Source organism: Cupressus sempervirens, chromosome 7, assembly GCF_028749045.1.
Source record: "Cupressus sempervirens isolate cs-2001-9-10 chromosome 7, ASM2874904v1, whole genome shotgun sequence".
NCBI classification, from domain to species: domain Eukaryota; kingdom Viridiplantae; phylum Streptophyta; class Pinopsida; order Cupressales; family Cupressaceae; genus Cupressus; species Cupressus sempervirens.
Window position 1 is genome coordinate 545,388,990 of NC_143124.1, and position 21,384 is coordinate 545,410,373.

Here is a 21,384-nt window from a genome sequence, read left to right on the forward strand (position 1 = left end):
TGAGACTGAAGAAATAGAAGTAGAAGATAACCCTATCTTAGAGAAGAGTCTTAAAAGCATCAAGAATAAATCAAAGATAGAGCATGATATAGTTATTGGAAATGAATCATCATTTTCAACAAAAAGTGTGAATGTTGACATGGTTTTAGATCATGAAAATCAAGCAAGGGATCAACTTGGAAGTTTTGTGTCTATTGAAAGACAACATCAACATAAAACTCTATACCCAAATAATGTGTCAACCATTACTGACTCTTCTTGGACTGAGGAAGATAAAAAAAAATTAAGGACATTGAGATGATATTCAAGGAACATCACAATGCTTTTGAAAATGCTTCAGTAGTTTGGGCAAAGTATGACCAACTTACTACAAAGCTTTCACAAGACCTGGAAGTGCAGTTAAGATTGATCATCTAACTACATACAGGTAAGAGAGTATGATGGGTTAAAGGTGAATAATTAACAAATTCTAGGACATAATAACAAAGAAATTAGATTATAGAAAACTATCTTCAAACTAATTAACTAATGGTATGGTCCACCTTAATATCATAGACTGGTAGATACTAGTTAAGGTTTCATTTTCTAAATAACATAGGTTATTAATAAGCTAATTAAAGGTCTAGAATTGGGAACAGGTGAATAATAAACAAATTCCATGAGGTAATAGCAAAGAAATTAAATCATGGCAAACTTCCTTCAAACAAGTTAACCAAAAGTTTGGTTCACTTAATAATCATAGACTAGAAGATACTTGTAAAGGTTCCAATATCTAAACAATTGAAGAATGATAATGCACAATTCAGAGATCCAATTATAGAACAAGTCACTGAGTTATTGGCTAATCTATTCATTGTTTCCACCACCCTATCTCAAAATGACCACTTGAAGAAAAGCTTTGAGGTTTGACACCATAAACCTCCTCCAACAACTCATGTTTCTTGCAAAAATTAAGAAATTAAGAGCGTATTCAAATGGTTTAATTCTTGGTTCTTTTGGAAAAAAAGTTGAGTATTCATCGCTGATTTAAGTTTTAAGTTTCCATATTCATCCTGGTGATGTTCACACAAAAGAAGGCCAATGAACCAAGCTACTGTTGATATTCAAATAGAGAAGATTTCATTTCCCACATTAATACCTTGATACTTAGGAGAGACACTGAGCAACTCACAATTTCAGGTTGCATACCATATTTAGTTTAAAATTGAGGCATGTGGACAAAGAAAGCAGCCAACACACTGTCATGTCCCCTTTTCAAATAATTAAAAATAATAATCTTTTCTAAGGCAGGCAGGCCCAAAAAGGTGAAGTTTCAGAAAAAAGGGGATGATCTTTGGAAGCTAATGGACTAATAAATGAAAATTATTATTAAAATATGTTTTATTAACCCCTCTTGGACGTGAGTTAGGGTTATGCCCTCTTTTAAGGAGTTTGGAGGCATTTTGGGCTCATTCCAAAACTTGATTTTTGCTCATTTCTTTGTTATTCTTCAGAGGCTGCCAAACATGTGGAGAAGGAGACCCAAGAATGGGAGTTTGTAAGTTTTTAGGAAGGCTAAGGATGGGAGTTTGAAGCCATTCCATGTGCATGCTCATGCAGAGTTTGCCTTTGTGCTGAATAGTGCAGATTTGTGGTTTTTCGGGTGTGTTTTTGTAAGAGTTTGGTGTTTCCGGTTGAGTATTTCATATCAGTTTGGGTTGCTGCTGTATTTCAAACTTTTAGATGTTAAAATAGATCTGAATATATGTATTTGGTTATGATTATACTTTTATGATAAATTATTAGTATTTTTGTGGTGTTTCCGGGCTATTCAATGGTTTTTTCGAGAGCCCGATGAGCATTGTTTTTATCCTCCGTTTGGGAGCTCTTGTGTAAATGTTATACAGATCTGAAAATGTCAATTTGTAGGCTATTATTCTGCTGAAATTTCTATAAAAATTTCCACTTTCAGATTTTCTAATAATATGTGAAGCTGTGAAATTTTTGGCACTATTTTCGGCATACCCGATTTGGGGTTTATTGAGAAATTGGTGGATCTTTGAAAGATTGGTTGTTTGATCTTAAAGATCTGATTAGAGGCTTGAAATATCATATAAAATTAGAAAAGGGACATTTCAGTGGTATCAGAGCTATGATCTTGCCAGCCTGTGGGTTTGTAGAAGTTTGCATGTCAATTTTGACAACTACCCAAATCTTGCATGTCAAAATTTATGGTTGCATGCTACTTCTAATCATTTGCATGTTAGTTCTTGGTGAATTTGGTGGTTGCATGTTGCTTCTAATCAGCTACATGTCAAAATCTATGGTTGCATGCTACTTCTAATAAATTGCATGTTAGTTCTTGGTGTTTGAAGAAGTTATAACCTATTGGGGTTACACTCTACTTTATCTAGAATGGATAGGTATAGTACAGAGTCTCAGAGGACACGATCTTGGACAATTGATATCCAGAGTCAAAATAGTAGAAAGGATGGTTATTTAGACATTCGAGATAAACTTAGGAAAATAAGCCATGACATGTCTGAACAGTTGGTTGAGCACCGCCGTATAATGAATGACATGTTGTTCGACCCAGCTAAGGTGGATAAGTTGACTGGATTTCTATTTGGCAAATTTTCTCACAAGGAAGATGACATAATTACCAAGAACTTGCATGAGGAGTTTGAGAAACTAGCTTATAGCCAAGCAGAGGTCTCAGATTCTACTCTGCCACAGGAGGTAGTGAGAAAGGATATTATGCAGATTGATAGTAATGGTCAACTTGATACTCAAATTGAGACAATTGTATACAGGTCATTAAAGGATGATATCACAGGTATTCAGGATGGTATAGTTACAACAGGTAGTGACTACAGCGTAGTGGGTTCAGATGATGATTATGAGGATTTTGTTGTGCATGATGGTGAGATTCCTTGTAGAGATGAGCAGACATTGAGCATTCATGAATTTGCTAAGAAAGAGTACCATGCACAGTTAGATGCTTCGTCACATGAGGTTGAGGCTGGTAGTACTTCACACGATTTGTCCAGCCAGCTGAAAGTGAACAAAGATAATATTGTGACTTCATTATCTCATCATGACAAGTATGTGGAGTTAGTTGGTATTGGTCATATTACTCAAGTGAGGATTTTGCTTGAGTTACCAGTTGATTCTAGTTTACAGATATGGACTCGAGATTGTTATATTGGCATTTGGGATTTAGTTGACTGGAGATCTTTAACACTTTTTGGTAGCAGTGTTTGTTTGGGTGCTATCATGGATTTGATTAGCAGATTGCATGATGTTGTCTTTTCTTGTGCTAGTAGCTTGTCTGATGTTGGTATTAGTTTTTATACACCAGTGTTGGGTTTTGTTCATATATCCAGTCGACCATACTTGTTGGAATGTGTTGATGATATTTCATATTTGGAAGTGTGTATAGATGAGTCCCAGGATCATATTGGCATTGATGACATCCAGGAGGATGCAGTGGGCAGTTTTGAAGACTTAGTTTCCTTGGGTACAAAGGAGTTGGACAGCAGTGCTACAGTTTTTGATACTCCGTTTGTTGATATGAGCTTTGGAGTTGATTCGCATGATATGGATGGTAATACTCTAGAGACCAGTAACCTTGAGGATGCTCTTTTAGACAGTGCGTCAGAGGAGGTTTGTAGGATACAGTCTAGCCAGTGCCATCATGTGTCTAGTCAGTTGAGAGTTAGTGAACAAGACATTGCTATCGCTTGCCAACATTTTGATGTTGCTCGTCAATTGTTAGTAGTTTATGGATGGGGTTCTCCTACTAGTGATGAGTAGGGAGGCAGTTATCTTTCCTTGACAGAGTTCCACTCTTTATGGGAGGCTATCTGGATTTTGAGACAGGATTATATGCAGTTGGTAGCCGACAGAGATTATCTTATGGAGTGGGGCAATACATCATACGATGCATTGTTGGCCAAGGAAGATGAGGTGAGTGAGCTTAATCAACAGCTTGAGGTGACTTCTAAGATTCTTGAGAGTACACAGTTGGCTTTTAAGGAGTCACAGTTTCATTTGGCTAAGGTGACCATGGAGTTAGAGCAACTACAGTCTTTACTAGATTTTGTATAGTCACAAGCTATGGTCTCCGGTGATCTGAGAATGTCCATGGTCGAGATTTTCAAAGATAGTAGAGATGGGGATGCATCCATCCTTGATACTAACATTGGCATATCGGGTTCATCCCCACTAGAGTTAGGCTCAGTTGAGTTGGGTGCTACAACAGATTTTTGTGGTATGCTTGACATGGTGGTGACCTCTAGTACTAATGGCACGGAGACTAGAGATGTTGTATCAAAGACCATGTGTGATGTTGGTGAGCTATCAGTTGGCATGGTTCTTGCTAGTAATACTACTCCCTTGGTGATGTCTTTAGAGGTAGTAGTCAGTTCCAACTTGGTTAGTGATCGATTGCAGTTAGTTACATCTAGATTGTAGTCTAAGCCACTGACTGAGATTGGCGCATTCTATCGGCATTACATTGTGAGGTATGTTCATCAATTTACCTTTGATGACCATGTTGATGAGATGATGATACAGAGATGTACTTTGGTTCCTAGTGCTTATCATTAGTTATGGGATAGTTTGACGCCTTGGGATGAGAGTTGTGATGGGCATGACATGGTGATTGGTTTTACAGTTTACAGCTTGATAATACATGACTTAGAGCAGAAGTTTTGGAGTGATGCTTCAGCAGGTGTTGTTATTGATTTTACTCCTTTGGCTATGACATCTCCTAACTTAGCTGGTGATCAGTCACAGTGGGTTGTATCACTTGTTCATGGTGAGCTATTGACTGAGGTTGGTTTTCTTTATCAACATTCTATTGCAGGGTATGTACATCAGTTAGCATTTGATCCTTGTGTTGAGGAGTGAATGGCAGGCAAATTTGGTTTGGGTTCCATTTCTTACTGTTTATCTTGTGATGGTTTTTCACCATCAGGGATGCATGGGAGTTATGGTTACGAGACAGTGGCCGATGATCTACAGAGTTGTGTTGACTGCAAGAGTTGTAAAGTGTGTGGATTCTCCATACTTGGTACGGTTTCATTCGGGAGCATTCACCATTGTTGCAGAGTTGGATTGTACATTCCGTATAGGCCAGTGGGATGCGTTGATGGTATTTACTATGTTGGTAGTTTGATTTGTCCACTTTACTTAGGTTTTGATGTTCTAAGAGTTTGTGTCTCGTGGGTTTCTGACTGTGGAAGTTGTGACTTTGGAGTTTGGTTGAGCAGTAATTGTCAGTTTGATTATGGATTCCTCTTGGTTATATTGCAGAGGATATTGTAGGAGCCTGTGTTAATTGACAATAGTATAGTTCATGACTACATTTGGGATCTAGGTGGATTGATTGGTTTATTGTTCAGCCATTGCTTGAAGACAAGCAATATTTGGAAGGGGAGGACTTGTCATGTCCCCTTTTCAAATAATTAAAAATAATAATCTTTTCTAAGGCAGGCAGGCCCAAAAAGGTGAAGTTTCGGAAAAAGGGGATAATATTTGGGAGCTAATGGACTAATAAATGAAAATTATTATTAAAATATGTTTTATTAACCCCTCTTGGATGTGAGTTAGGGTTATGCCCTCTTTTAAGGAGTTTGGAGGCATTTTTGGGCTCATTCCAAAACTTGATTTTTGCTCATTTCTTTGTTATTCTTCAGAAGTTTCCAAACTTGTGGAGAAGGAGACCCAAGAATAGGAGTTTTTAGGTTTCCAGGAAGGCTAAGGATGGGAGTTTGAAGTCATTCCATGTGCATGCTCATGCAGAGTTTGCCTTTGTGCTGAACAGTGCAGATTTGTGGTTTTTCGGGTGTGTTTTTGTAAGAGTTTGGTGTTTCCAGTTGAGTATTTCATATCAGTTTAGGTTGCTGCTGTATTTCAGACTTTTAGATGTTAAAATAGAGCTGAATATATATATTTGGTCATGATTATACTTCTGTGATAAATTATTAGTGTTTTTGTGGTGTTTCTGGGCTATTCTATGTTGTTTTCGGGAGCCCGATGAGCATTGTTTTTATCCTCTGTTTGGGAGCTGTTGTGTAAATGTTATACAGATCTGAAAATTTCAATTTTTAGGCTGTTATGCTGCTGAAATTTCTATAAAAATATCCACTTTTAGATTTTCTAATAATATGTGAAGCTGTGAAGTTTTTGGCACTATTTCCGACATACCCGATTTGAGGTTTATTAAGAAATTGGTGGATCTTTGAAAGATTGGTTGTTTGATCTTAAAGATCTGATTAGAGGCTTGAAATATCATATAAAATCAGAAAAGGGACATTTCACACACCAACGAAATACACTTTTTAGAGTACATCTATGTCCTAAAATCCTCAAAAGTACCATATCCATCTGTATATCCACCTTGATAACTTATGTATTTGGCTTCAAAGTTCTAATATTAAAAGACATTAGAAAGATACAAATTACTCCATATATTGCAACTTTTCACCTTTTTGACATAATTGATTTGTCTAATTCTTTCCTTGAATAGTTGTAGTTTCATATTTCCATGCATGCAGTAAACCCATTTTGACTCTAGAAGATCTTTTCAATAAATCCAATACATTCAAGTAGTAAGCTCTATGAGATATAGACTGGCAATACAACTAATAAATTTCTGATTCTTTTTACCAACTAATTGAAAATGTATGTCAAATTTTCAAACACAAAAACTGAGTAATTCTCAAGTTAAAACAAGAAGATATAAATGGTTGTATACAAAAGTAAATGCAAGATTAGAAGATTAAAAAATAGTGCCATATTTTAGAATAGGCTAAAATAGAAATTGTGCACTCAAGACCCTCAAATTTTAGAACTGAGCATCATTTTCTTTTTACCTAAAGTAGGTTTGGAAATAAATAAAAATATATTTTATATTGCTTATTCATCAAGAATTATGAAATGTCATCAATTGAAGCCATTCAATTTTGTGTGCAATTGGGAAAGTTAGAAAGTGGTTACCTTATCAATTGAGGTATTTTGCCTACAAACAATATTTGCACTTCCAATATCACCCTTGGTAGAGAACTTCACCCCTTCCTTGGTCACGGAAATAACAACTGCATGAAAATAATAACAATGTATTAGTACCTCTGCAAATTTTTCAAATATAAAACTCACATAAAAAGCCCATTTTTTTGTGTCCAAAACTTCAAAAACTCCCACATCAACAATAGGGAAGTGCATGATCAAGGTTGTATAACCATACAACATCAATGTTCCTGCCCTCTCACAAATCTTGGTACCAATTCAAATAAAAATTTCACTAACATAAAACAAATAAAAAACTAGATTCATTTAGTGCACAATATGATGTCCCAAACTAACTAACAAAACTCGTAGAAGTATAGCCCCCAAAAAAGTGTGGCTCTATGAGACATTTCATTTTAGATACTAGCAAAATCAAAACAATCAACACTTTAGTTCCTTTGCAAAAAAAGAAGCAGTATAATAGAGGTAAAAAAGAAAGAATTAAAGAAAGGGTAACTGGGATAAGTAAAATGAGCTATAAATGCTCAGAATCACAAAATTGCTTCTATTTCTATAGTACTTCCCCAAACACACAGGGAGTCACATTTATTAAATAAAATTGTCATATTGCAAACATAACAATAAAAGGAACAATTTGGCAAGACAATTTTAACCGGCATTTTTGACAAATTCTACAAGAATGCAGATGAGAATAGTGAAGTACAAAAACTTGGAACTTTGAAATAGATACAAATTATCTAAACAAAGTAAAGTTTCTTTCCTATCTCACTTAATATACAAAATAGGCCCAACATCATACCTATGTCACCAATGGTGCTCAAGTCTTTGTAGATACGAGCAAACTCTTGTGATGGCATCCTCACAATGGATTGATACTCTGACGTAGGAATACCCAAATGTTCAATGTCAATATCCATTAATTTCATTTCAAAGTTAGAGACCTTATCCTGGTCTGATTCAAACATATGAAAAATTTGCAAGAAAGTAATCACATTTATTTCTCATTTAGTTTCTAGAAATATAAATTCAAAAAAAACAAAAATTACAAAATAAACTTTGCACCATATCATTAGATATATCAAGGAACAACAAATAAGATGAACACTCTATTTTGCACAAGGAGACACAAATCCAATTCCAATTTTCTATTTTAAGCAGTGGGGCCATTCCTATACAAATACTGTAATAACACAGAAAAGTAGGAAAAAAGAGAAAAAAGATGACAAAAAGGGGGCTAAAATAAGACAAAATGATATATGACACCAGAAAACACATCACAATTTAGTTTTTCTCTTATTTTTTCTCCTATTTTTTATTTTTAAATATAATTCTAAACTGCTAAAACAAATAAGCAACAAAATATAATGTCTATACAGCTATTACCTGTACTATCCACTCGTAGAAAGTTTAATTTATCATGAAAGACCTCTTTAAATCCTCGTACTCTTACTTTCTTTGATAATCATTTGTATCGAACAATCATTTTTATGTAATAGTATTTTTCCAAATCTCTTTAGAGATATTGTTTATTTAATATATTTTAATCGTTACCATAAAACTTAAACCTACTACCAGCACTAGCCATCAGAGGTAGACGCATAATAGCTATGGGCTCTACCAGCAAAAACCCATGGTTGATTTGGGTAATTCTATTATTGTTCATGTAGATCAACCAACCCTTTAGTAAACATTGCTAAACAAAAATCAGCATAGAAGAATAATCGAATATTAGATTAGAAACAAAATTGACACGCATATTACTTGGTGGAGGAGGTAGCAAGGTTGAGCTATAACATGCCATGCGACTTCCCAAGCCAGCCATAGCTCCAAGATGAATTCCATTCTCAATCGCACCTAGCACTTGGTTAATTGCAGTGGATAAGCATGAGCTGCAGTCACTGAGATTCATGATATCTTTCCAGCACTAGAGGAAACCAAATGTTTGGTAGGTCATTGAGGTGTTTGTTTGTCCAGAAGAAAATAGATCAAGCGAACAAAGGGCTTCATCTGATAAGTTTTTAACAAGCGCCTTAACTACTGCACTAAACAAATTAGAGTCCAGATCCGCTTTCAACACCAGCCCTACCATTTGCAAAAACTATGTGAAAATTGATAGAAAACCCAAATGAACCCACACAAAAGACATAAAGCAGGAAATGTGTTTTTTTTTTAGATGTATAAGCCCCATGTTGGTTGAAATTTTGACCAACATGGGCATGGATTTTAAAAAAATGACATTTTTCCTTGTCTATTCTAACCAATTTGACCCCATTTTAATAGATGGTCAAAAAATTTGGTCTAAAAATAGGGTCAAAAGTACTAGTGAAATGTCAATGTTTGGAGAAATAAAATTCTTTGTTGGTTTACATGTTCATCAAATGAAGGATAAAATTTATACTACTTAGTCAAAATATATCAAGGAGATATTGAAAACCTTTGGAATGGAAGATTTCAAACCAATTGGAACACCTCTGTATATTGGACACAAGTTATCCAAGGATGATGATTCAAAAGAGGTAAACCAGACTACCTATAGATCTATGATTGAAAACTTTAGTATGTTATTCACACAAGACTTTATATTGCATTAGAAGTTGGTATAGTTGCAACATTCTCTACAAATCCCCGAGAAAATCATATGATGGAAATCAAAAGAAAAAGAGATATCTAAAAGGTTCTCAAGACTATGGTCTATGGTACAATAAAGGAAAGAACTTTGAGTTGAAATGTTTTACTGGTGTATATTGGGATGGAAGCATTGATGATAGAAAGAGAACTAGTGGAGGAGAATTCTTTCTTGGAAAGAGGTTAGTATCATGGACAAGTAAAAAGCAAAATTGCATCTCTCGGTCTACTGTAGAGGTTGAATATGTTGCAATAGCAGTTAATTGTTCCAACATAATATGGTTCAAGCAACAATTATCAAGAACGAAGGAAGAAATCAAGGATCTATTGGTTATCTATTGTGATAACACAAGTGCAATCAACATATTCAAAAATCCAATAATGCACACCAAGACAAAACACATTGCAATCAAGTATCATTTTTAGAGAGAATTGGTTCAAGATAAAGAGGTTAGATTGGAATATGTTAACACAAAGGAGTAGGTTGTTGACATATTTACCAAACTTTTACCTAAGGATGCATTTTTGTATCTAAGAGGAAAGCTAGGGGTTATTCCCCTATCTGATGCTCACTAGAGTACATATTAGTGATTCATCAATCGAGCTTCATTGAAGAACTATCAAATTGATGCAAAAAAGATAGAGTTCATTGCACATGAATCAGTACATCAACTACATTGTAAAAGCACTATGTCAAGTCTTTGGCATGTGATGTCAAAGAGGGAGAGATTGAATCATTTCATATATTCATTGAGGGAGAGATTTTTTAGAGGAAGTGATCTGCATATATCAGAAAAAGGGAGAACTTGATTTGATGGAGTCTAAAGATAAGATGGGAGAGGGAGAATCTCAGAGGGATTTCTCATGGGCAGATAGAGAATCAAAATGAAACTAAGGATATTATAAAATCTTATTAATCATATTATTTCTCTAAGTTTTCTTTACATAATGGCATGTTGTGTTGCTATCAATCCTTAAGAGGGAGATTGTTGATAGCAATTATTCAATTGCATATTGTCATTGATGTTACACAAATGTTATACTCTAACTGAGCACTGCCAGTTGGAACTAAGCTCCAAAGACTTGTATATCAACCAAGCAGAAGAAAAATTAGTAATCTTGTTGAAAGTTGAGCTAGGTTAGTTGCCAAAGGAGTTCAGTTGTGACTGAGGTGGGAATTTTAGTGTAAATCAAGTCAGGTCAGTTACCGAGCAACTCAATGGTACCCGAGTGATTTAGTTTTAGTTCAAGCCGACCAGCATTAGAATAAATTTCTTTATTTATTTTTATGCAATCTGACTCAGTGGATGTTATTAGTTTATTTGTAGGGATATTCAAGCTGACTTGACACTGTATTTCATATATATGAAAGGTTAAGATTTGGATTGAATAGTGTGCAAGTATTGAAGAAGATAAGATGCAAATAGAGAAGGATATATGGTTAAGGGAAAAATATCCAAGGAGTTGAAAATAATAGTTTGATCAAGAAGAATCTAGAGGATAAACTAGAACAACTATATGAATTTGTAATCCAATTGCTTCATAAATCAAGTCAATCATTATTACTCTCTAACAATTATATCAGTGAAGAAATATCTTAACAGAGTTGACTTAATAGTCATGTTGTAAATCCTCTAACCAAGTGACATTTCTAGATTGAAGTGTCTTAAGATCTCTGAAAAGGCCACTCCTAATAGGGTGATTTAAATCCTTTAATAGGGTCACACATAACAGTGTGTTTTTTAACCTTTAACAAGGTTGGTTCCTAATAGGGCTCACTTCAAAAGAGTGAAAATTTATAACTAGTTGCATTGGTGGTTTTCCCAAATTGGGTTTCCATGTTCAATCTTGGTATCTCATGTGTTCATTTTATTTTCTTATTGCTTTATCCTTTTGCAACTAAGTTACTAAAGATTAATGCATATTAATATATAAGATTTCTTTGTTAACTTAGTTACATTGGATTTCTAGTTCTAACCTAGCTATGTGTTTCAAGGAAGTTATTATTGACATCTAATGTATTTGGATTTGTTTTAGTGCTATCTAATTCACCCCTCCCCTCTTAGTTAGTCCTCTTTTATTTCCAACACATGCCTCATACCTTCCCAAAAGTATAACTATCTAAGATCAACATGTATCTTTTTATCATCAAGATGTGAAAAATATGGTTCACAATGTGCCTCCAACAAAACCAAAGAAAAAAGATCCCTTGACACTAGCATATAAATTTACTTTAAGTGTTAGAATAGTCCATTGGACTCCAATGAATAACTTTTGAATCACCCCTCAAGGATATTTCTAGACTAAATTTATGCTCTAACCTCCCAATATCAAGTGTCACTATGAAAAGCCTCTATGATACAACTACACAAATAAACATCCAAGGATAAAATTGACATATTGCACCTTCTCAATCTCAAGGCATTTGCAACTAAATTTTCCTTCCCCTTGGTGTAATTAACATCAAAATCATACTCACATAAGAAAGCCATCCAACAATTTTATCTTGCATTCATGTTTAGGTAAGGATATATTGAACGTATGATGATCATTGTGCAACTAAAATCTATGACTAAAAAGAAAATGTCTGCAATGAAATAACATATGCACAACCATTACTAACTACAAACCATGAGTAGGGTAGTTCAAATCATGATCCTTGAGCTTTTGGGACTCATATGCAATCATATGTCCCTCTTGTAGCAATACTTCCTCCACACCCATAAACAAGGCATCAATGCACACCATAAACTTCCATGTATTACTTGGCACTGCAAGGAGAGGTGTAGTAGACAATTTGTCCTTAAGATCCTCATAAATTAATGGCACTACTCCTTTTAAATGTACTTCTTCTTTTTTCCTCTAAAGAGAAGTGATAGGATGAGCCATGCGAGATAAATCCTTCATGAATTAATAGTAGTAAGCTACCAACCTCATGAAGCTATGAACCTTCGAGACGCTAGTGAGTTCTAGCTAATTCATGATAGCTTAGATCTTAGAAGAATCCACTATAATAAGACTATGCATAATGATGTGCTTGAAATGCTTCATCTCAATCTGGTAGAATTTACAATTACCCAAGTTTCCATATAACTGATGGTTATGCATGCACTAAAATACTTTGCACAAGTGGACCTCATACTCCTTCAAAGTCTCTGAATAGATTAGTATGACATCAAGGAAACTAAGGACAAACTGATTGATGTATGCAAGGAACACCTCGCTCATCAAAATCATGAAAACTTATAGTGCATTGGTCAACCCAAAAGATATAATCGTAAACACATAATATCCATAGCGTGTATGAAAATTTGTTTAATGAATATCAGTCTTCTTGATACAAATCTCCCTTCATTTGATCAAACAAGTCACCAATCCTTGGTAAGGTATATTAGTTCTTCAACATCACTTTATTCAACTTTTAGTACTTAATGCACAAACTCAAAGATCCATTCTCTAGCTAGTGCACACCATAGGGATACACTAGGACCAATATGGCCTTTGGCCAAAAAATCCTCTAATTGCAACCAAAGCTCACTGCATTCAAGAGTAGTCATGTGGCAAGATTCTTGATAAATAGGCTCTACTCAAAGGATGAGATGAATACAGAAATGGATGTCATGACACAATGACATACAAAATATCTCATTTAGAAGCACATTGACATACTCATGGAGGAGTGGGTGACCATAAAGTGATACCTTGTGACTCTAAAATCTATCAAGTTCACCAAAAGAGACTGCAAACATTTGACATCCATGCCTCACACTTTGTTTCATTTTCTTAGCTGACATTATCTATAGTGAGACTATTATTTGGACCTCTACAAGCTCAACTTTCCCACTTCTATTATTGACACACTGTACCAACTTATGTCAGCAATCAATACTTTCCTAATGCAAAGCTAACCAACCCATTCCCAAAATAATTCCATAATATTTTAAGGGTAGGATGGAAGATCAACTATAGTGGTGAAGGCACCCAAGTACAACACACAATCGTTAATTAGGGAATGCACAGTTACTTGCAACCAATCTATCTATCGTGTTGCCAAGAGAAGGTGAAATAAAATTATATGAATTTTTATAATCAAATTGAGAAATGATATAAATACCTTTTAATGCACTTTTAGTATCAACTATGGTAGCCTAATGTTCATCTTGATGGTTATCAATTATCAAAAATACTTGATGGGATCTACCTAAATTCCTAATTATCGGGTCCTGGCATATCTACAATCCTATTCAAATTTTTTGATAACTTCTGAGGATGCATTGTAGCTTGATGTCCCCTTTAACTATAGGAAAATCATGGTCCTTTAATAAATCCATGCCCACCATACGGTGCACTAGTAGAGTGCTAAAAGCCTCGCCTACTAGAGATCGACTATCCACCTTGAGCTAGGTGATTATCCTACAACTACCTCTCTTGACCCTAACCATGTGACTATCCTCTTGATGTACTTATATTATGACCACTTTGTTGACTATAAGATTTATGAAACTTACTATTATGAGAACCACCTCCCTTAGAAGGTGTAGATTGCATAAGAGCTAGTCCAACAAATTATGCTAGAGTATAAGGTGCAATTGACCTTGTAGGACGTGCACTCTAACTCTATAAATCCACTCTTCTAATATGTTCTCTAGATGCATTTCTCTTTTCAATCCTCACCTTCTTTGAGGAAAATGCAAGTGCCCAGGATGGTACATACAAACATCCCAATGATAGAGCCATTAAGGCCCAAAATAAAGTGATGAGTTAGAAGAACCTCATATAGTTGTTGCTCGAGAAATATTTCAACTTGAAGAATCTCATCTCATATTGATCTACTATCATGTTACCTTGCCTAATATCATAGAACCCATCCACCCTAGCCTCTCTTTACTAAGAAGATATAAACTTCTCTTTGAACCTCTTCTTGAATATCTCCCATTTGATATTTGTAAGACTAATTAGGAACTTCTACTCCTTTATGTTTCACTAGGTGGAAGCGTAATCTCTCAAGTGCGTGATTGCACAATATTTTATAAGGTTTCTTGCATAAGGATGCATCAAAAAGTAACATTTAAAGTCCAACAACCAATTCTTGGCCTTAATGTAACCTCCCTTTCCATCAAAGAAAGGTGGTTGAGACTACTAAATATTTCTCATCATGTCCAGTCGGGTGATATCCACATCACCAATAGCTCTGTCTCTCCTCTCTACCCTTATAGAAGGAGTTGGTGTGTGAGAATTCTCTCACTCTCCTTTCTCTTCTCCCACCTAGACAGATGAGAATTTTCTCCTTATGATCCCTCTAATTGTGAACTACCATGTTGAGAACCTTCTATCTAGGCTCCCAACCAAGATATGAGCTCTTGAATCAATGAAAATAGTGTTTCTACTCCACCTAAGTTCTCTCCTTATCTTTTCCCTTCCTCTTGATGCTCTTCCTCATGATTTTTGTCATATTATTGTTTCTCATGATGGCTCCAGATGATATTCTACCTACCATGGCCCGTTCTACATCTTCATGCAGGAGGAATCCTTTATGGGGCAACAAGAAATAGTTTAGAACCTCACAATAGCATATAAGAAAATATCATAATCACATACTATTGCATAACAAGTATCAATACATATAGAACTCAACATTCATATAATATAATAAGATCATTACATAGAGATCCTAATCTTTGAACATGGGTCTTATACCAAATGTAATATACCACCCTATAATTATTTGAAACAAGGATAAAATGTACACTAACATATTTTCATTTTTATTATAAATAAAGAATAGATACATTCATGAATGAAACATAAAAATAACAAGAAGAATACATAATCAACACACCAAAGATTCCCAAGTCTACCATTACATTCAAAATGATACACCTTTTAATCTAGGTGATTAATATAAAAGGTTCATTCCATTATCCATACTTGCATTCATGTGATGTTCATTTTCATACCCAAGTACAATTTTTTATATGATTAACCACTCAAGTTTATTTCCAACTAAAATGCAAAGGCAATGTGACAACTTTTCTAACCATCCCAAAAGTGTTTGATAGTCGATCTTTTATAGGTCAAGAATGAACAACTTCCAAATGGATTTATGGAAAACCAAATCGCAAACCTTTAAAAAGTCTAGAAGTTCTCATTGTCCAAGGTGCAATAAAGTACAATCACTATCATGTGATAAAACTCCTTTATGAGTGCAATGAAACAATTTATTGCATGATATGATGCTAAAAAAGGTGTGAAACTTCACCAAAAAGGGTGCAATGTAATCATAGTATTGTGCGAGATGGAATGCATTTTTCACTTCATCTTGCAATGAGATGCTACAACTAGGCATGATAAAATATTCATATCATGTGGTCAAAATTATCTTCACTTTAGAAGCCATAACTTTCACATTCAGACTCTAATTGACTTCATTAAAAAGGTGCTAGAAATGTTTAATAAGATCTACAACATGGAAAACCTAAAATTATCATATTAAAAAACCATTTTTTACACCACACAAAGAAATCAAATATAGCCTAAAATAAGAAATCCTAGTGGCCAAAACATGCAATAGGTAAGATGCTTGAAATAACAAAAAGAAGGCATGCTAAGTATGAAATGAAATGAAAGATAAATCCACACTAAAGAGTACTAGATACATGAATATCAAGGCATTATCAAACTGAATACAATAAGGATACATGTTATTAGCTAAATCATATAACTAACAAGATACATGAATATCTTAGAACAATAAGAATCCACACCAAGAGTACATGTACAAAAGTGAAGTCAAAAGGACAAGAGATTGAAGAATATGTTGGCAAGATCTTGCATCTAGAAGAATATATTTGTCCCTATTATCCAATGTCCAATAGTGGTATAGGTAGAAATGTCTCCCAACCACATGGAACCCATAGGCCCACCCTACTGTGCTCATGGAGATAGTAACCTAGACACATAAACATAAGACAAAAGAATCCAAGGCTTACACATAAGACAACTAGAGTAAGACCCAAAAACACAATGATCATGAATGCAATGTAGTACATCAAGTCCCTAGTTACAAAACACTATATAATAATTATTTTTAGACTCTAGTGTAGCATAATTTCTTGGATCACACTAGCCAAAGTCATGTAAAATGTATAGTGAATCAAAACCCTTAGAGGATGCATATCATATCCTCACACTAACTCATGTAGGAGACTGGCTACTGTCTAAACACCACACCCTTACACCAACTCCCTTGGGATGCCCAGATACTATACATGTGTTCTCTTATCTTTAATTATGTTTTATTACCCATATATTTAATTGGTTATCACTTTATTAAAAAACTCTCCATGTCACCTTGTCGACCACTTTCAAGATGTGGTAGTTGGTTCACCTCACAATAGGTATATGATAATCATGCCCAAGGTCTTACTTAGGAATAGTTTATTCAATCTAAGGATTACTTCTCCCACCATGAGGTACACTTAATTTTTCAACCCAGGGATGTATACTTGAAATGGTCAGCATAGTATGTGCACTAGGTTTCTTAAGGAGTCATTATGCTTATGTTGTAGGAAAGTAAAATGCAAAGAAAGAACCTACACTAGTGCTATAGGAAAGTAACACACTTAACTTTTTACTGAAATGAATGATGGAAATACAACTCTATGTTAACCTATATTTCAACCCAGACCATCCACTATTACTGCTCTTGTAGATGCTGCAAGAACATTCACAAAGTATGATGCTGCAGGAAGAAACTTATAACTTCTACCTAAAATACTAAAAATGCTGGAAGTAAATCTACACTACTCTAATTTAATCCACCTCCCAAGTGGGCCCCCTTGGTTGGCTTATGCTAATCTACTAACATAGAATGTAAACCAAGAATTACTTCATTATATTTCAAAATTCCTTACAAAAGAACAATACATAAAACTATAAAACAACTCACTACAAGAGTCAACAATGTTTTTCCATAAACTTTTCTCTAACCACCAAAACTATCAATCCAATCCCTATAAATAGAGGAACAACACTTATTCTAAATAGGAAAGAAAAAAAACTTACTACAAATCTGCCAGAGAAGAAGAAGGAAATATAATAGCTCGCAGTACAAGCAATAAAGTTTGGAACCAATTCAGCACTCCTTTGTAGCAGTCGTGTCTCCTGGTACCATTATGGTTCTTCCACTGTAGCTAGGCCTTAATGCTCCTCCTTGAATGTTGTTGACCATTCTCGAGCTTCTTCCCTAACAAGTTAGTTGTCTTGCAAAAGTATGTATGCAAATAAGCATAATCAAATTGAATCCAAATATTAGAACACACATTTCGATGGTTATATCAAATACTACATTATATGTATAATATTGGCAAAATATGACATAACTATATACCCATGGGTTAACAGTTCTATTTGAACTTTATCACAAGTTCAACTAGTTATAAGTTCAAAAATGTCTTGGCAATATTAAAAATAGAGTATTAAAATTAACATAAAATAGAGGCATTAATTGGCCTCATCATCTACCCCCTAGTAAGTTTAATGCTTGTCATCAAGCATTGCATCTTCTAGCCATTGATCGGAAGTCTCCAACCATAGTCCTCCCTTGCTTGTTACTCCTAAAGGTGTAGTAGAATCCTCTTGTTCTTTCCCATACTTCCCTTCTATGATCCTCTTGCAACCTATCAAGTCATTCAAAGTTGATGTCATACGGGGGCTAAAGGATCATAGGTGGATGCATTGTTAATGGACACTAAAATTCTAGTCTAGTTTGCCTTCCTAGCTATATGTATTTTAGAGTTCGATGAAGGGTTGTCTCTAAGTTGATAAGGATGTGTTCCTCTAACCTTCTAACTCCCTCAAGTAGTCTACCCCATCTACTTTTAACATTAGTCATGGCTCTTTGGAAGAAAAATTAAGGCACGTTATCATACTCTACATATACCTTTGTTTTGGCCTCAAAGATTTGCTTTCTTATCTCCTTGTGAACATCTCCATAGGTCAACCTAAACCAATCCCTAAGGATTTCTTCTAGTTTATTACTCTTTGCTTTCAATGGCAAGGGTTTTGTTTTCTCCTCATCTTTGTAATTGTTTAGTTGTCTATCATAATTGGCCTCATTGTACATCCACGATATTAGGGTCGTAAGGTGTATATCTCTTATATAAAGTAAAGGGTTCCATTGAATGTTTGTAGGGATAATGAAATTATGCACATACAATTCACAAAGTAAATTTTTCTACCATGATGGAAGAGTTTGGTACAAACCATAGAATTCTTGAGTTGACCATAATTCTATATCTATATCTTTGAGAGTCATCATTAGCTGGAATAAAAGTGATTGTTCTTTTAAATAGATGGCATAAATCCTAGGTGGTGGCCTACAAGTAATTATTTGGTCAACCAATTTAAGGGCATGATCCATCTTTTTCTCCTATCTTGCCAATTGCTCTTTTAAGTTTGCAATTTCTTCACCTTGGTTTGTTTTTACCTTCTTCATTTCCTTTTTCTCTTCTTCCCACAGGGTTTTTGTTAACACATATTTATTATATAACCAAAAAAGAAGCATTTGTAAGGTAATTGGTCCACTTTCCTCTTCCCAATTATTTTTCTTCCTATGTTCCCTCCATGACTGTTCCAAGAAGCTTGTAAAGCATGTTTTCTTATAGGGAACTAGGGTAGTTTTTGAATAGACTAAATGGTGCATTATTGGGGTTTTTTCTTCTTTATGGCCTAGGGTATCCTATTGGCTTGTTGGGGAATTATTTTGGCTTCCATTCATCTCAACCTTACATTCCTCATCAGGGTGTTGAGGAATGTCTAGAATTTTAGGTTGATTGGAGGAATCATCCAGGACAACTTGCACTAGAGATTCTTCATTAGATTGTTTGGGTGAAGTGGACTAGGTTTCTGTGGATACTTTAGGAATTTTCCCTTTCATTCTAAGGCTTCTTTGCATAGGTGTTTCTTCAAGCACCATAGCATTTTTCTTGCTAACCCTTTTTGGTGTCTCTATTGTAGGAGTAGCTGTTGTAGGAACCGACTTTGTTTCTTTTGCTTTAAGATTGGAGGGTTTCATTTTTCTACTGCCGGAGCTAAGGTTTCTTCTTGTAACTTCTATTTTCTCTTTGCTCGAGAAAAAGTAGGTACATTGCTCATTTGAGAGGGTAAAGGCGTATTTTCTTGCACATTTTTCGTTTCCACACCTTGGGTGCTTTGCTCAGTAGTTGTGTCAATGGGGACTGCATTATCTTCACTACGTTGTTCATTAGGGGAAGTCTGAGGTTGAATGGTTTTATGTTGGACAAATTATGCCCATGACATAGGAGATACATCCCTAAGAGATCTTTCTATGAGAAATTTGATTAGGGCATGGTGAGTAACAAAATTTTCCTTTCCTCTTTGGGTTTCCTCATCACTAATGCATAACATATTGTAAAAGAAATTGGGGACATTTACTGGAAAATTATGTCTTACATAACTAACTTAAAATGATGTGCATGCAAATTAGAAAATCTTCCTTCATAGGTAAAATACCTTATAATATGAATGACCAAATCACTGTACGGTGACGAAAGAGACATTCTTTTAAATCCCTACTTAGTAATATCCAATGAAGGGTCACTTGGTACAAAAAATTGGGCCCTATCTGATCTAGCATCGTGCACATTGGGGTAGTGTTCTCCTATTGCTAGCAGCCCAATTACTTCTACTACTCATTCCTCTATGGCAACAACTATTAATCCCCATACTATTGCTTTACCTTCCTCAAATGTACATATAAATTTAGTAGCTACTTCAACATCATACTCTATTAGTTTCAAGATATATCCTAGCTAGCCACATGCATTAAATCTTCTTATGGCTTCTACATTAGAAAGTAAAACACTATACTCCATTGGTTCATGTCATTGCAACTGTCCTCCCATTTGTGCTTACTAATTTCAACCTCTACTCTATTTGCACAATTACCTTCTTCCCTTTTGTGAATTTCAGACTCTCTCTTTTTTTGAAAACCATGGACCCTTTTCACATTCTTTTCTATGAATTTACATCATGAAAAATAATAATGTGGTTTTAATGGGAATAAATCATAGATATGCAAAAATTGCTTCAAAATTTAATTTGGGTCACATCTTAGTTTGACAATGAGGAATTATTCGAGAATAAAGGTATGACACTTGACACTTGCATACTATGGCAATTAGATTTTAATCAAACAAAGAGAGAGTATATATTTGAGGATCTTCAATGAATAAATAGAAATGTCATTTGGAATTAGTAACCTTCCCTGCCCCGTACAAAACATGGACAAGTGTTCTCACTTTTCATACTTGGTATGAGATACAAAACTAGCTTAACAGCACAACAATATATTTAATGCAGTAATAGATGTAACCAATGAAATTTATGTACTAAAAATGAATAAAATTTAAAAAGCTTATACCTACCAATTTGATCATTACATGTGCCAGATGAAGATGTTGAGAGTCAAAGATCAGCTGTGACAACATACATCAGCGAACTCACCATATTATTGAAAGCATTGTAAAATGATGACGTGAAAGATGGGTGGGTGGTAGAGAAAGAAATGAGATGAGTTGAAAAAGAAGAAATTAGAAAGTGAATGGAGAATTTGAACTCTATGTAGACATAAAAAATTTATTATGGGCATGCTCGAAGGAATTCTTATTGAAGAGTTACAGGCAAAAGGTCAAAACCTTCTATTGCAGGAAGTGTTACCTATTG